Here is a 15,651-nt window from a genome sequence, read left to right on the forward strand (position 1 = left end):
AGATGTTGTGGGTGGATTAACTTGTTGATCTTCATCAGACACCTTTTTATTTTCTATTTTACATAGCTTTCTTCTCTTCATTGGTTTTTGTTGTTTGTTTATTTCTTATAATGCACAATGTTGTTAACTAAGAAAAAAATAAAAAACAATAATAATTGATGCAAAGTACTTCAGAGTTCTTTTATATACATACCAATATAGATTCTAAATCAATTGTAGAACTTTTTTTCTTCATTACTTGTTCATTTTCACCAAAGTAACTACTTCATCATTTTTTTGAATCTCAACCTATTGTTTTGGTCTTTCCTGTAATGTATGATATTAGACAAGTAACAAACTATTAATTTAAAGAAATACACATTTTGTTGTGTATACATACCAATTAAGATTCTATTTTTTCAGTTGAGGTAGATTGCTGCACATTTCCAATTGTTTAATCCTCAGTTACTCATTCATTTTTTTCTATCTCAGCCAAAGTAACTGCTTGATCATTTTTTTGTATTTCATACAATGAATAATATTAGATAAGAAACAAACTCTTAATTCAAAGGACTACACAGTTGTTGTGTATACATACCAGTTGAGATTTTTCAATTACAATTGAAATTGATGGTGGCACTTCATGAATTTGTACAGTTTGATCCAATGGAGCCATTGCAAGTTGTTTGAGAGTACTACTTGATGATGGTAGTATCTCACAAAGTGGAAGAGATTGGCTCACAAGTGGAAGGGTAGTAATCATTTCTGGCAGGTCTTTTTCTTTCTGACTTTGAGCATTTATATTATCCGATAAATATCTTATAGTCAATAGTAAGTCTGCATCCCTGCCGTCTATGCTAATATTGTTACCTGATTTCTCTTGATGTTCCCTAAACAAAATGAGAAAAAAATGAGAATAAGAAAAAATACAGTTACTTATTTAGAATGTAAGCAATTTTCAACAATATAAAGTAGTAAACAATGAAGGAAATGTTAACCTTTGGGTTTCCTCTTGATGTTCAGTATGTTGTTATTCAATATGTTGTTCTTCAACATATGGTTGGTCATTGGTGATCATATCTTCTCTATTCTGATGATCATCATTGTCATTCTGATGAGTAAGATTATTCGCTTGATTTTGATTTAGATTCTAATAAACAAATAAAAATGAAAATAAAATTAAAAATAATGGATTGTTAAACGATCGTGTATATAAAAGTAAACGATGATGTATCATATCTAAACAATCGTGTAACTTTAATAAACGATCGTTGAAATATGATAGGTGATCGGATATTTTAGTTAAACGATAGTTTATTTAAACAATTGATAAACGAAATACTTGCTGAATTTTTTTTTACCTGGACCAATCTCTCCAGCATCTGCTTCATTTCAGACAGCTCCAATGACTGCTTTCTGATTGTGTCATCCATCCTAGAGACTATAGAAGTAAATGTGGATAAGTCCTTACAAACTTCTTTTATTTCGTTCTTCAGTTTTTTGTAGGATTTCAAATGACTTTGTTGTTTTTTGTCATTGGACTTATTTGATCTGCAACGTTTCTTGTTGGTGATTGGATGCATTTCATACTGGTCAGCCACTGTTTGACTTTGTTTCCTTCGTGGTGACAGTTGTAGAGATGAGTTTGATTGCTCAAATGATTGGTTGTTCATTGCATGATCAGAGTATTGGTATCAATGTTGTTAATATTTGGAATGGATTAATCGTCCTCCATTTCCATGTTATCATCCCCTCGAATTCGACTCTCCATGAAAGCTTTCTCTTGGATTAATAGCTTCAGTTTAAGTTTCACAACAGTCTGCAATGTTACAATCAAAGAATTATTAATATAAACTATCGTTTATAAAATAATATGATACTACATATGGTATTCAATATAAACAATATTGCATTAAGCTAAATGATCGTATATGTTAAAATGTAAACGATCGTGTAATTGTATTAAACGATCGCTAACAAGTTTTACTTACATTTTGTTGTCAAATATGTTCTTCTGCAGCATTTTGTAAGATGAAGCTTGTGTACAATTCCATCTCAATATCTTAGGGATTGATCCCTTACTGTTTTTTGTGGTCAAGTGCCAACTTGCAGTTGAGAGTACTTCATAAGCCTACACCTAAAACATTTAAACAAATATGTTAAACTTTGATGTTTAATTTGCATTTAATTAAAGTGTATAAACAAATAAAAATCACCTAAAAAGCAAGCACGTAGTCTTTTATGTTGTAGTATGCCACTACTTTGGAACTTTTTGTCTTCTTTAGCTCATATGCTTCTTTTTTCCTTTGTAGACTTGTTTTTAAACTGTTGAGCAGACGAGTGTAGAAGAAAGTTGACCAATCAAAGCTCTTAAATACTTCTTCATCATCAATTGTTCCTAAAATATCCATGTCAAACTGTGTTTTCTTATCCTTCTCGACCATCACAGTTTCTATAAAGACAGCCAAGGCGACCTTCACAACATCGTGATCATTTGTAAACTCAAAATTCTTGAAAATTTCCTCAACCTCGAAGCATGTTATTATTTTATTGTTTTCTAATCTGAATAGAAGGCTTTGTAGGTGCTTATTATTATAATCTTTCTCCAATGTTATATTTGTTGGTCACAATCCAGTTATGATGTTGAATTCCTTTTGGGTGAAACAAACGTTTTTCCCTAAAACTGAAAACCAGATTCCATTTGCGTTGGCTTCTTCAGGTATCTGCCTCAGCAAGAAATGATGGACCAACTTGCCATTGAAGACCATGTTGACATTCAGCAATGGACCAAAAATTGTTTTTTCGAACATTTGTAACTGTTCCTTGGTTAGTTTGTCCTTAATAAGACTACCAATCTTGTGCAATTGGCATGAGACAGTGGCAGGAAAGTAGTTGTCGCTAGGTATAGCCATCCTAAAAATAATTATCATAATATATTTCCATTTGTACATAATTGTTTATAAAACACTAAACCATAAACCCTAAAATTAAATTATCATTTACTTGATGTAACAGATCGTTTAATCCAAACAAAAATGCATTCGTAATATAGTTAATTCGCAAGTAATGATAAATTGAAACATTTAACAATCTCTAGAATAGTAGTTTAAATAAATTCGAAAACCTAAACTTTTGAGAATAAGAATTTAAGAACAGAACGTTAGTTTTCAAGATAGAAGTGGAAATGTTTGAAATATAAAAAAGACGAAGCATAACGTTATAATAGGAAAAGTTCAGCAAAATACATTTTGATGTTGCAGAGAAAAATATATTGAGAGAAAAATGGAATAGGAAATCTTTGAGACGAAATTCTGAGTGATCAGTGCGTTTGTGTATTGCGAAGTGACAGAAAACGAAGAAGCGGTACGTATATATTAGTTGTTTTTACCAAAGGGGCAATATTGTAAATTCGCATGCTTTTTTTAAAATGTTGAATCGCATTCTTTTAATGTTTAATATATATATAAACAATCATGTAATTAAGTAAAAAAATGTAAGTGATCGCATTGTTAAATGATGGGAAAAACATATAATGTTAAACGATGATGTTGTACAACTAAACGATGGTGTAGGATATCATTTATAAGATGTTGTTGAACGATAATGTTTTACAATTTACGAAATCGTAGAGTATATTATTTAAGCAACTATGTATTTATATGATTAAACGATGGTGTTGTTGAATATAAACGATCATGGTAATAAATATTATTGATCCCTTTATACATTTTACAAGATAGTGTAGGGTATAAAAAGTGAAATGGAATACAGATTTCTCAAGTATAAAATAAAGAAATTTTCAAAAGTTAAATTTAAAGAATTGAAGCTTTACAAACACTATAAATCATCTCTAAAATATTGAGAAATTTGTAGATCGAAGGATGGAGCAGTATCAATGTATTCTTGAGTTGACATTCTTCTTTCGTTTCTCTTGCTGCTTTCTTCTTGTGTTGAGACTTTTGTCTTTTTTTGCTGACTAACATTATTTTCATTTTGCATTTCTTTAATTTCTCTCTTGTTTCCTTTTGTTTCAACTTCTTGTTGTTCTTGACTGCTATCAGTATCAATTTCTTCTTGTGGTTCTTAACTGCTATCATTGTCAATTTCTTTTTCAGTTTCAGTTTTGTTATTATCAATCTCATCTTCTTCAATCAACTTTTGTCTTCCTTTTGTTGTATCTTTTGTATTTTCTTCCCCTTGTTTTTCTATTTTTTTCTTCAATGATTACAATATTTCCCAATTGAATCTGGTTTCGTTTTGTTTTTTCTTCCTGGCTCCTATTTTCAACTTCTTCTTTTTCTCCATCTTTTAATTCAATTATCTTAATGTAAAAAGAGAATGTGTTGTCAAAAGGATTGTGCAAGAAAATGTAGACAGCCGTGCAATATAAAGATCGTTTAAATATGTATATACGATCATGAAACCAGTTGAGTAGCAAAGAAATAAAAAATATATAAATTAAAGAATTACAAACTAAACGAACAGTCGTGTGAAATATATAAATGATCCTTTAATATAATTAAATGATCGTTTATTTATTTTAAACGATTTTTTATTTATATTAAACGAAATAAATGATCGTTTATTTACATTAAGCGATCGTTTATTTACATTAAACGAGCGTTTATTTACATTAAACGAGCGTTTATTACATTAAACAATAAACGATCGTGAAACCAGTTGTATGTTAAACAAATTAAAACCTGTGTGAATACGTGTATTTTTTGTGTTCCTGAATGAATAAACCAGTTGTTATGTTCATCTTCTTCATCTATCTACAAGAACATAAAGTAAGAATGTTCAGAGACATCATGAAGAAAACATATCCAGACAGATAAATTATATCTGTCTATATGAGTTATATTTATTGTTTGGAAAAGAGTTAAACATGCGTCATTATTTGTGTTTTGGGTGTTTCTAAATCTGCAGTTGCTATTGTTTTCAAACTATTTTGTGTTTCCAAAACAACATTTTCATATAAAGAAAAAGAAACAACATAATCGTGTTTTATTTTATTTAGAAATTGAGGAACATTAAACAAAACAAAGTAGTACATAATGAATAAGGCACTAATCGTAAGGCAATGTGTTGTTGCATACTTCACCATTGTATTAATTGTTCATCATCATCAAGAAGATCAAGGCTACAAGTAGGTGGTCTATTTTTCTCCACGACTTTTGTATATGCAATTTCTTTCTCATTTTGTTGTTGTTGAAGTTTGGCTGATGGTGGTGGAACATTCAAGCTTGTCGTAACCATTGTCAACATGCTTTTTATTTTTTTTATTCCTTGTGTTAATAATATTTGTTCTGTTTCTATTTTTTCTTGATTTTTTTTTATTTCACTTATTTCATTTAAAATTTTATTTGTTTCATTGTTTTTTTCCATTTCTTTCAGTTTTTTTCCTATTGCTCTGCTTTTTCTTTTCTTTCCTGCTTCTCAATATTTTTGAAACATCTTAAAATTGTTTGATACTCCTCTTTTGATGACTCTAGAGATGTCATGGAGAACTACAAATAAAATGATATTAGATTATTAGTGAAAAAGTAGTAGAAAGGTATTGATAAACAATAATAGATTTATATCATCATCTATTCAAGATAAACATGGATAGAAAATGTAACGACCTAACTTTCCGGACTAAGCTAAGGTCACTACGTACTGCTACGACTCGACAGTAAAACACACAACTCATAAAAGACCTATTACGATCGTTAAAAATATTCGAAATATCATAAAAACAGTTTTGCGCCCTATTTTAAATTACGTTCCAAAAGTTCCAAAATATAGTTCACAAAATCATCAAAACAAAATAACCAATCAAATGTTCTAACCATGACTCCATTTATTTCTCAAAAGAAAAAGAAATTAACAAATGCGTCAACGGAAGCATAAAGAAACTAGACGCGTCCATTTGGCCTTCACACACCCTTTTTGCCCCTCGCCAGTCTGCCCCTCGCCATACCATTACCTAAAAAGTTTAAAGAGAAAAAGGGTGAGTATAAGACATACCTAGTAAGGGACCCACTACTGGGCCCATTAGGGTAATAAAAGTTAGCTTCCTATTAAGGGGGTACCCTACATAACAGTCTAGTGGTTCCGTAGAACGCGCACATCAAACGAGTGATCCCAAAGGATACACATATCAGTCTAGTGATCCCAAAGGATACACATATCAGTCGAGTGATCCCGAAGAATACACATCTTAGTCTAGTGATCCTGAAGGATACACATATCAATCTCGTGATCCCGAAGGATACACATATCAGTCTAGTGATCCCAAAGGACACTGTGTCTGTAAGGTACGCTACCCCATAGATAAAGGTAACCATTATCCCTCAGTCCATACTAAATCGTCTACAACAGTCATATCGCAAAAACGTTCAAGTTAACGATTCAGTTATAAGCTTAGCCAGTCAGACAGTTTAGGTTTAATCAACAGTCTCCTCAGTCGCTATATGTGTATCTAATTCACACGTCATCGTGACATTTCCTTAAATCCAGTCAACTAGTCAAATCATCACTTTGTAAATTCACCTAACGGTACTTCGTCTCAGCTTAAACCCTAGCACATCTACAGGAAGTCTATGTTATGCATAATGTCCATATTATGCATAACAGTCGTATTCAGTCTACAACACAATTCAACAGCGTATACACAATCTACACATGAGTTTTCAAACTCCTAGTGCCTCCACGACATAACTCCATAACCAGTATCCCGATAACAGACTTCAACTTTACATAACATTAAGACTTTCATAATCCATCAACATTACTATTCCAGTCAACAGCATAGCCCCTTAACATAACCACAATACACAAAACATCAGGGCATCAGTGACTGTGGAAGGTTCTCCACAAACCGTCGGTAATAACCTGCTAAACCAAAAAAGCTACGAACCTCACTGACTGTGGAAGGTCGGGACCAATTGGTGACTGCCTCTATCTTAGCTGGATCCACAGAGACACCAGCTTTAGAAACCATATGGCCTAGAAAGGATACCTGCTTCAACCAAAACTCACATTTTGAGAACTTTGCATACAATTTATTAGTTCGAAGGGTTTCTAGAACCATGCGTAAATGCTCTTCATGCTCTACCTCTGTCTTGGAATATATCAAAATATCGTCAATGAACACGATCACAAAAGTGCCTAGGAACTCCCTGAACACTCTGTTCATCAAATCCATAAACACTGTTGGAGCATTCTTCAAACCAAAAGACATCACAATAAACTCACAGTGTCCATATCTGGAACGAAAGGCTGTCTTCGATACATCACTATCCTTAATCCTCAACTGATGATATTGTGACAGAAGGTCGATCTTAGAGAACACTGTATTTCCTTGTAACTGGTCAAACAGATCATCAATCCTAGGCAAGGGATATTTGTTCTTAATAGTTACCTTATTCAACTCTCTGTAGTCAATACATAGGCACATCGATCCATCCTTCTTTTTAACAAATAAAACTGGTGCACCCCAAGGTGACACACTCGGCCGAATGAAGCCTTTGTCAAGCAACTCCTGCAACTGCACTTTCAGCTCTTTCAACTCTGCTGGGGCCATTCTGTATGGAGCTTTGGATATAGGAACCGTACCGGGTTCCAGCTCAATGGCAAATTCAATCTCTCTCTGAGGAGGTAATCCTTAAAGTTCTTCAAGAAAAACATCCGGATAGTCCCTCACCACTGGTTCTGATGACAAGGACACGTCAACCTCTCTAGTATCCACCACACTGGCCAAGATACTCCAAGTATCCTAACTAAGCAGTTTGCTGGCCCTCATAGCTGAGATTACCTTAGGGAACGACCTTAATCCTTCTCCTTTGAACTTAAAACTGGACATCAAGGGAGGGTTAAACGCTACCTCCTTACGGGAACAATCTATGCTAGCATGGTTAGCAGCTAGCCAATCTATACCTAGAATTACATCAAAGTCGTGCATATCAAGAACTAACAACGTTACTTCTATCAGATGACCTGCTATCTCAATCTGGCATGCTTTCACCTTTTCTGTCGACAACAAACTCTCCCCGGAAGGAGTAGATATTGATAAAACATGGTATAGGGGCTCTACCTCTAAGCGAGCATGCAACACAAATGCAGAAGAGATAAAGGATGTGACGAACCAGAATCAAACAGAACTAAGACATAATGCCCCAATACTGGAAGCGTACCTGTCACCACAGTGCCTACTCTCTCAGCCTCAGTTTTATTCGTAGCAAAGATTTTACCCTGATGTAGAACACTTGCTCCCTGATTCTGTGCAACCCCGGTAAGTCTCATCAGGCATCTGTCGGCTGTATGTCCCTCTTGCCTACACTTGAAGCAAGTCCTGGTCCCCAACAAACAACGGCCTAGATGATGCTTCCCATAAGTGATACATAAAGACTTCCCTCTGGTAGCTTCTCCTGCCTCAAAAGGTCTCTGCTGAAAGCGGCGAAACTCTCCACCTGAACTGAGGTTTCGCTGTGGCACTGAAATAGGCAGCTTAGCCTTCCTTTTTATGTCCTGAAGTCAAACCCCTACCTGCAACCTTGGACGAGTTAGCCCTCTCCTGCAAACTGAGATCTACTGCCAAGCATAGTGCATCAGCATGGGTGGCTGGTCGAAAGGCTCAAACAAGACCCTAGATATCTAGTCTGAGACCTCTGACAAACTTATCGGCTCTAGCAGCCTCAGTCGTTATCATCTCAGGAGTGAAATGGGACAACATATCAAACTCTGTATCACACTGCTCTACTGTCCTATCGCCCTATTCCAAGTTCAGAAACTATTGCCGCTTGGCATCTCGCAAACTGGCAGAGAAGAATTTCGCATAGAAACTCTCCTTGAACTGCTTCCATGTAATCTGACCCATGTCACCCCTTAGCATCCTTTTTGTCGTCTCCTACCAGGCAGTGCCTCTGTCTGTCAACATAAAAACAACGTACTAAACTTTCTGATCCTCAAGGCACTTCAGATACCGAAATATGGTCCCCAATAAGTACAACCACATCTGAGCCTTGGTGGGGTCCTCCAAAGACCCATCGAATGTTGTGGTGTTGTACTTTTTGAAATCCCTCAAGTGCTTGGCCGCTGTCCTCAACTGGTCCGACACGCCCTAGGGTACAATTGGAGCCGGAGCAGGAGCTGGCGGGGCAGGCTGCTACTGCTTCCGCATCTGCATAATCAAATCCCTGAACCTCTGCTTCATAGCAACGAGGTCCGCATGAGTAACTGGTGTAGCAGTGTCAGTAGCTTGAGCTACAGGCTGTACTTCAGATTGGACACGTCCTGCTCCCCTTCTTCGGCCTCCTCGACCACCCTTACGCGTACCTCTCCTTAGCGGCATTTTCCTGACAACCACCAATGATTTCTTTAGTCTCATAAGATAATTAACTTCACAGGTTAACATACGTAAGCTCATGCATATAGAGATACATATAATATCATGAAAGCGTACCTGACGAGTGGCAAAGGATTGTTTTAGCCATAGGGACACAAAACACAGACTTACATCATAAGTCAGTCTATAGAACCTAAAACTTAGGCTCTGATACCAACTATAACGACCTAATTTTCCAGACTAAGCTAAGGTCACTATGTACTGCTACGACTCGACAGTAAAACACACAACTCATAAAAGACCTATTATGATTCCTTAAAAACATTCGAAATATCACAAAAACAGTTTCGGGTCCTATTTTAAATAACGTTCCGAAAAGTTCCAAAATATAGTTCACAAAATCATCAAAACAAAATAACCAATCAAATGTTCTAACCATGACTCTATTTAATTCTCAAAAGAAATAGAAATTAACAAATGCGTCAGCGGAAGCATAAAAAAACTAGACGCGTCCATATGGCCTTCAAGCACCCTTCTTGCCCCTCGCCAGTCTTCCCCTTGCCATACCATTACCTGAAAAGTTTAAAGAGAAAAAGGGTCAGTATAAGACATACCTAGTAAGGGACCCACTTCTAGGCCTATTAGGGTAATAACAGTTAGCTTCCTATCAAGGGAGCTACCCTACATAACAGTCTAGTGGTTTCGTAGAATGCACACATCAAACGAGTGATCCCAAAGGATATACATATCAGTCTAGTGATCCCGAAGGATGCACATATCAGTCGAGTGATCCCGAAGGATACACATATCAGTCTAGTAATCCCGAAGGATACACATATTAATTTCGTGATCTCGAAGGATACATATATCTGTCTAGTGATCCCAAAGGATGCACATATCAGTCGAGTGATCCCGAGGGATACACATATCAGTCTACTGATCCCAAAGGACACTGTGCCTGTAAGGTACGCTACCCTATAGATAAAGCTAACAGTTATCCCTCAGTCCATACTAAATCGTCTATAATAGTCACATCGCAAACACGTTCAAGTTAACGGTTCAGTTATAAGCTTAGCCAGTCAGACAGTTTAGGTTTAATCAACAGTCTCCTCTCAGTCGCTATATGTATATCTAATTCACACGTCATCGTGACGTTTCCTTAAATCCAGTCAACTAGTCAAATCATCACTTTGTAAATTCACCTGATGGTACTTCGTCTCAGCTCAAACCCTAGCACATCTACAGGAAGTCTATGTTATGCATAACGTCCATATTATGCATAACAGGAGTATTCAGTCTACAACACAATTCAACGGCGTCTACACAATCTACACATGAGTTTTTAAACTCCTAGCCCCTCCACGACATAACTCCATAACCAGTATCCCGATAACAGACATTATAACATTAAGATTTTCATAATCCATCGACATTACTATTCCATTTAACAACATAGTCCCTCAACATAACCACAATACACAGAACATCAGGGCATCAGTGCCCATCAGCAGAACAACTCATTAACGTAAATAAGTACATAGGCTACAACTAACGATCACGTCACCTTTAATCAGTCAAGAGTGCATATAAGTGATGTTTTCTAGGTAAACATGCATTAATCAATTCAGTACAGTTGCTATCGTATAATTCCTATGTGGGTTACTACGTTCCCAGTTCCGGTCTCAGGTCCAGTAGTAAGAAATCCCTTACCTGAACTGTAGCTAAAATCGTTGTTCAATTCGACGTCCAAACAAATCCACCTAAACACAATCATTAGGGTTTAACAATGACATCACTAAAAAAAATCCACATTACAAAACGTTCCAAAGCAACATCTACCGGCTTACCCAAATAGAGGAGAGTTAGCTCCAACTACACTTGTCGTAACACCCAGAACCCGAGTTTCACCTCGCTAACACCTTCAAGGGATCAAAAGTTAACTCAACCAATAAGTTCAACATTTTAATCCAACATTTAAACTTAAATTAACTATTGAAAACGTTAGGAATTCCTTACATTGTCCTTACCAAGACTCACCGGGACTCGGCACGAATGGACACGACTTAAGTGGCTCGACTCGACTCAGCTTGGTTCAGCTTGCGGCTTGACTTGGTTCAGCTCGCGACTCGGCTTGGTTTAGCTCACGGCTCGGCTTGGTCGTTTGTAGCCGGCGCACACGCGAACGACTATTTTTTTGCTTCACGCGACGACGGTCGAAAGAGGGACGCACGACGGTGAAAGTGAGTGACACAGCAACGACGGTTCTGGGACGAAGAAGATGAAGATGGAAGAGTTGACGAACGACCAACTGCGGGCAGAGACGGCCGACTCCCTCAGAAAAGAGACGCCGAAAAATGAACAAGAAGGGACGACGGTGTTATCAACTGAACGAAGGAGAAGGTCGGGATGGAGGGCATGCGTGCTGGCGCTGTCGGGAATGAAGAAAGAGATGATTGGGGCGGCGGTCGGCTTCATGGAAAGAAGAAGAAGAAAGAGGCACCGGGGGGGGTGGCGACGCGGGAAGGGAGATGGGTTTAGGGTTATGTTTGTTTAAAATATATATATATATATATATATATATATATATATATATATATATATATCATATTATTAAAATTTATACCCTTCATTTTCTTTTTCTTTTCTTTTCTAAACCAAATAAAATTTAACATAAAAAATTTTAGATTTTCGAAAAATAACATAAAATGTTAAAACTTACCTCGAAATTTGGGGCAATAAAATTTAACATAAAAAATTTTAGATTTTCGAAAAATAACATAAAATGTTAAAACTTACCTCGAAATTTGGGGCATTACAGAAAATATTTCATTGTTTATCTAGATAGACATATATAAAGCATGCTCTAGGTTTACTTACATTCTCATATTCAAAAATGTTGATGTTTAGAGTCCTCCAGTCACTTGTTTCCAAACATTCCCATGTTACAATTGGTGGCCCTTCCGTTGCAAGCTTTCTTCCAAACCCAACATCTAAATTGGAAAGTCTTGGTATTTTCTTAAAAGCCCAATAGACTAAATCTAGCGGAAACCCTTGAAGGTATACAACATCCTTGTCATTGTAGGATGCTTTATTCAAGAACTGATATGTTAGGATGTATGATAACCTTCCCCATGGATAACCTTTGAAGATTTCTTCATTATCCAATATGTCTAGATGTAGGAGATTTATGTGGTTGTGTTACTGCTTGAGAATTAAAAATGCTTCTAAGATCTATAAAGGTTAACTAGTTTTTGTTTCAATGAGTCTTCCTTGTTGCACAATGCTTTGAAAGTTCTTTCTATATCTCTTCTTGTTATAAAGTCATCATGACGGAAAAAGCGCATTTTTCAGACCATTTTCTTTTCTTTCTCCTAGATTTAAGTCAGGAAATTTGTGACCTTTTAGTCCAGTCACAAAAAACAAAAGTCTTTCAGCCCAAATTCTGCTATATGTCCATTAAAGTTGAAAGCAAGGACATTAGTTTTTTTTGTATGGCATTATTTTCTTAATAGAAATTTCAGAATCGTGTTGGTATTTTGGCCATTTTAATGTTAAGGAACTGGCCAAAAGGATTGTTTGTCAAAACTCGAGAGAGAATTCTTTTATCTATTTTGGACTTGATCTGATTCAATGTTTCTAAACTGTAATATACAGTAATTCTAAGGTTTTTTTTGTTCATCTTCCATAATAATGTCACTTGGATAGTGTTTCACTTGTTGAATGACATAATAAATAGTATGTTTCAAACAATGGTAAGTTTAAACAAATTTACAAATGCAGAGCACTATAAAGAAAAAGATACACAAATATACAATGCTATACAGACGGATATTCACATTCTTGTTTGTTACATTTGTTCCTTTTTCTTTCTTTATTTTTCTTTCTTTTGTCTTTGCTTTACTCCTTATTGATTTGCTATACGATGCTTGTTGATTCTTGCTCAGCATCTATTTGTAAAAAAGAAAACTAATATAAATTATGTTTAATGAAATATATACAATCAGTATAGAAACAGACATATTTATATGTTGCATAGATCGTGATAGATACTGATTGATCGAAATGAATATAGACTCAGACCTTTTTGTATGCGATATAGATCGTGGTAGATATATGTAGATGATAGAGATAGATCGAAATGAACATAGATTCAAACCTTTTTATATGCAAGTCAGTTCTGAACGATTGACGAGGAAGACGATGATCGAAAAAGGCTGAGCAAGTTCCTTCACCTTTTTATAGTCCCTTCATTTTGATGACTTTTTTGTAATTACGAGTTATTGGAGTTTCTGTAAATGTTTGTTTATACTTATATAAACAATCGTTCAAATATCTCTACACGATCGTGTATACTTAAACTTTTTCGTCATCTTTTATTGTTTATTACATTATCGTTTATATATATGATTATCATTTACATGATGTATAGAATCGTGTATGATTATCGTTTATATTTTAAAACATGATCAGACGCACATATGAGATAATCGTTAAAGATAATTTACGCGATCGTTAAAATATTTTGTTATCGTTTAGCGTTTATTGTTGATCGTTTATGTATTTGGTAATTTACAAGATCGTGTGTCAATTGTATATTATTCTACACGATGTTGTCTAATAATCGTTTATTAACATTAGTCGCGCATGTGCGAATGATTAATTGCGCGTTTATTGGGGTATTTTTGGTATTTCGCATTGTGGGCCTATGGATGTTTTTCGCTTATGAAATTGTTCTATAGAATGTAAATAACTTGTCGCTTCATTATATTATTAAAAAGGCCCCTATGAATTTTGTAAACATTTTGTTTGAAAATTTTATTTAATTTAAATTGAATCAAAACTAAAAAAGGTACCACAGGTTACAAAAGAAAAAAAATGAAGATAATAGTTTAAAAGAGAAACAACATTTTCCAACGTACAAAGGCAATGGAGTTGTTACTCGATCCCAACGCACTTATAGGCATCGAGAGAAAGGGAATTAGAGCAATCCGGATGACGTCCTACGTCGTCGGGAAATGTACATGATCTACCGATGCTGCATGTTGTGCGTTAAGAGATTCTCTCCCAATGCATTTTACCCGACCCCAATTTAGATCAATGTTTATGCGTCGGAAGATCATTTCCTGATGCTTTTTCATACATCTCCTAACGATTATGTGCATCAAGAGATCCCTCTTTTTTTTCTTTGTAGTGAAGAATTATCTTTACAAAAAAAAAAAGATAAAATAAATTATCAAACAACTATTTTTGTGGTTTTATTATGAATTTAATAAAATGTTCAAGAAAACTAAAAAATCAAAATTGAGAAATCAAGATTCAAAAAGAAATTTACTTATGCCTAGTTTCCCGGCAACGACACCATTTCAAGGATCGATTTTCGTTAGGGTATGGTCGTAAAAATGTCAAACAACAAAAGTGATATGCAAGAATTGAAATTGGCACAATATGTGTAAAAATTATTTGTAAATCCAACCCTTTCAAATTATTTGTAAACCCAACTTTAGTTGAATTACCGCAAGGGTAAGTTGGGGTTGAACCCAACTGAACTAGAATCTAGACTTAACAAAAGAAATGATTTTTAATTTTTAAGAACATAAGAAATGAATCATGGGAGTATAAACTTGGTGTGGTAAGATGCAAAAAGTAAATTGTAATGCTACCGGTAGAGAAAGATTTCACTTCAAGAATCGATATCACAAAATTAAAAGGGTTTACTTCAAGAATTAAAAGACATGGGTACTTGGTATTTTATTTTTCATTCCAATAATTGAATATAAAAACTAAAGTGTGATTGCCACTTATCCTTTATTAATAAAAATTCAATTGCAAAATTCATGGTTCTTTTGGAGTCAAAACTTATTTGACTCAAGAATTAATTACACCACTTTATGGATCAAATTGTCAATTCTAATTCATAATACTTATGCTTCTAACCTTACATCTTCCCCCACAAATTTATAAATTGTATTAAACTTAAGGTTTAAGACTCAAAATAGTATGAATGCCACTTAACCTTTATTGCAAGCATTCAATAAAAAAAAAGTCAATGAATCATGAGGTCATTTAAACTAGGTTGGGTTGATCGGTTTAGCAATTTTTGCAAAATTTCTTATCGTTGGACTGTGGATCTAATTTTTGTTAAACTTTTTTTTGCCATTCTTGCCAATACTCCCAATAATTTTGTATAGGGACTTTGTGTATAAGATAATCTCATTGGTTTATAATGATTTTTTTTTGTTAACTTTTTTTTGCCATTCTTGCCAATACTCCCAATAATTTTGTATAGGGACTTTGTGTATAAGATAATCTCATTGGTTTATAATGATTTTTTTTTTACTTTA

Source organism: Cucumis melo, chromosome 1, assembly GCF_025177605.1.
Source record: "Cucumis melo cultivar AY chromosome 1, USDA_Cmelo_AY_1.0, whole genome shotgun sequence".
NCBI classification, from domain to species: domain Eukaryota; kingdom Viridiplantae; phylum Streptophyta; class Magnoliopsida; order Cucurbitales; family Cucurbitaceae; genus Cucumis; species Cucumis melo.